This window comes from Oryctolagus cuniculus, chromosome X, assembly GCF_964237555.1.
Source record: "Oryctolagus cuniculus chromosome X, mOryCun1.1, whole genome shotgun sequence".
Classification (NCBI taxonomy): domain Eukaryota; kingdom Metazoa; phylum Chordata; class Mammalia; order Lagomorpha; family Leporidae; genus Oryctolagus; species Oryctolagus cuniculus.
In genome coordinates this window covers 53,805,139-53,808,338 of record NC_091453.1, presented here as the reverse complement: position 1 = coordinate 53,808,338, position 3,200 = coordinate 53,805,139, and the positions used below count along the sequence as shown (strand labels likewise).

At 46.4% G+C, this 3,200-nt stretch overlaps 1 pseudogene; it reads left to right on the top strand.

Annotated features, from left to right (window-relative positions):
• Positions 1-1,549: 1,549 nt before the first annotated feature.
• On the top strand, positions 1,550-2,974 carry LOC100354473 (mitochondrial ornithine transporter 1 pseudogene; annotated as a pseudogene).
• The last annotated feature ends 226 nt before the right edge of the window (positions 2,975-3,200 follow it).

Here is a 3,200-nt window from a genome sequence, read left to right as displayed (position 1 = left end):
ATGGAATTTTGTACACTTCTTGGCAATTTAAAGGTTTTTCATAAAATATGAAAAGTGTTTAGGCATTAATTCTTCAAATATTATTTCTAGCCAATTTTCTCTTTGTACTCTGGCACTGCCATTAAGCATATGTCAGTATTTTCAATAGATGTCCACATTTCTCTATATTTACTATTTCTTTTACTTCCTGTCTTCTGCATTTGTATTTGGATTATTTAAATTAACCTATGTTCAAGCGGTTTACTCTGCAATCCAAATCTTATGTTGAGCCCCTCTTGAATTTTAATTTTAGTTTTTATACTTTGCCCCTCCAGATTTCCATGTGGTTCTTCTCTGTAATTTCAAACTTTTTGTGGGTATCTGATGAAACACTGTAACCATATCGTTACCTCTTAATACATGAATTCCACTAGATACACACATACATAATGGCTTCTTTGAAATATTTTATCTACTTAGGCATCTAGAACTTTAAAGGTAGGGTTTTGCTTTGTTTTTGACTTTGTTTCCTCCCCAATATGGTCATATTTTATTTCGCTGCACATCCCAATTATTTTTCTGTTTGAAAAATAGGCATTTAAAGTGTAACAGGGTAGGAATTCTGGCTATTTGATGCCTATTACAATTCTAACACAGGGTGTTACTCTTCCCTGTTTTATGTTTAAGGACTGGCTGTAATAGTCTAGTGAAGTCGATTTCTCGCACAAGGGAAAACTTACGTCAACCCTCAGTATACCCTAGAAATCTGCCAAGCTAACCTGGGATGATAATGGTTTAATCAGACCTCACTTTTGCTTTTATCATATTGCAAAAACATTAATTCCTGGCCAAACTGTCTGTTGTTTACAGTAATGCTCTAGGGAATATATTGCTACCTAGTCTCAGCCGGCTAATTTCAGGGCCTGCCTAGTGTTACTTCTAGGAAATTTGGTAAGAATGTACTTCAGCAGGGAGCTGTTATAAAGCTACCTGCTTTCATTTTTATGTATGTATGTATGTATGTATTTACTTGAGAGGTAGAGTTACAAACAGTGTGAAGGAGAGAGAGGTCTTCCATCCAATGGTTCACTCTCCAGATGGCCACAAAGGCCTGAGCTGGGCTGATCCAAAGCCAGGAGCCAGGAGCTTCTTCCGGGTCTCCCAAGTGGGTGCAGGGTGGGTGCTTTCTTAGGCCATAGCAGAGAGCTGGATCAGAAGAGGAGCAGCCAGAAATAGAACCAGCGCCATATGGGATGCTGGTGCCGCAGGAGGAGGAGTAACCTACTCCACCACAGAGCCAGCCCCTGCTTTAATTTCTTACCATAGAAACAGCCATGGTGGTCAGGACTGCCATTAAGCTTGATCTTCCACAATATGGTTTTAAATAAAATTAGTTTGGGCGCACCCCCGCGGCCCAAGGAGCTGCAGGGTTGGTCCACCCCGCCCCGCTCCACTCCCCACCTCCACCCCACCCCATCTCTACCCCACCCCCCACCTCTACCCGGCCGCGGGGGCGCTGCGGAAGCCTGACTGCCTGAAAGGGCGGGGCGGAGCGGAGCGCAGGCGGCGACCAAGCCTGAGTGTTAAGCGGACGGCCCTGGCTGAGCGCAGGCAGCGGAGCCCCAGCAGGACGCGGCCACGCCTGCGCGGCGGGGTACGCAGTGCTCCAGAGAGTTGCGTTCCACCAAGACCAGCATCATTAAGTCCGGTCCCGCCATTCAAGCTGGCATTGACCTTACAGCGGGGGCTGCAGGGGCACAGCCTGCGTGCTGACAGGGCAGCCCTTTGACACGATGAAAGTGAAGATGCAGGCGTTCCGTGACCTGTACCAGGGCCTCAACGACTGCTGCCTGAAGACCTACACCGGGTGGGCGTCTACGGCTTCTACAAGGGGAGCAGCCCGGCGCTGATCGCCCACATCGCCGAGAACTTGGTGCTCTTCATGTGCTACGACTTCTACCAGCAGGTCGTGCAGAAAGTGCTGGGACTGGACTAGCAGGCAAAGCTCAGCGACCTGCAGAACGCTGCAGCCGGCTCCTTCGCTTCCGCCTTCACCGTGCTGGTGCTTGGCCCCACGGAGCTGGTGAAGTGCCGCCTCCAAGCCATGCAGGAGATGGAGACTTCGGGAAAGATCGCCAATAGCCAGAACAGAATTTGGTCTGTCGTGAAGAGCATCCTTACAAAGCATGGCCCCTTAGGCTTCTACCACAGACTGTCAAGCACTTTACTTCGGGAAGTACCGGGCTATGTCTTCGGTGGTTATGAACTGAACTGATCCTTCTTTGCATCAGGGAGATCAAAAGACGAACTAGGTCCTGTCCCTTTGATGTTAAGTGGCGGAGTTGGTGGGATTTGCCTCTGGCTTGCTGTATACCCTGTGGACTGCATCAAATCCAAAATTCAAGTTCTTTCCATGACTGGCAAATAAGGGGGATTTATGGGGACTTTTCTAAGTGTTGTGAGGCACGAAGGAATAGCAACCTTATATTCTGGACTGAAACCTACTATGATTGGAGCATTCCCTGCCAATGGGGCACTATTTTTGGCCTAGGAGAACAGCACGAAATTGATGATGAGCCAGGTTGGAAGCACACTGAAGTGTCTTGGTGGGCCTGGATCCAAACACTGGGGTTTGAGGACTGCAGTTCATCTCAATGTTTCACAGAAGACGAGATCCGTGTGGAATGAGTCCGATTTCTTGGGAATTCTGTTTTTGTCTTCCTTTCTTCTGTCCTAAATTCTTATGGAAGGACCTCTGTTTTTACATATTATAATTTCTACACAGAATATGTATTGAAATAAAAAAGCTGGTGCTCTTGCCCTTGGTAGAATGTACAGTACAGGTGGCCAGCGTCTCTGTGCTCCCAACCTCAAAGGCTGAATGTGGTTCTGTCAGGGGACTTGCATCAGCCTGGATGCATGTGTGCAGTCTGGATGGGAATGAGTGAAGGAAAGCAGTTTGGTTCCATGTTTAATCTCAAATATTACCAGAAAAACCCAGAAGTGATTATTTTTCGTGAAGAGGATTATAAATAATTGCTTAACCTCTGCTAGATACAGGGTCTCTTTGAAAGCCTGCTATACTAAGTGGTTAAGGTTGTTTAAAGGTTTTCATGTGGTACATTGAAAACTAAAATATCCATGTAATTTCTAAGAGCATAACCTGCATTCTAGTGTGGTTTCCACATTCCTGATAAAGTTTCTGAGTAGGCATCCTGGAT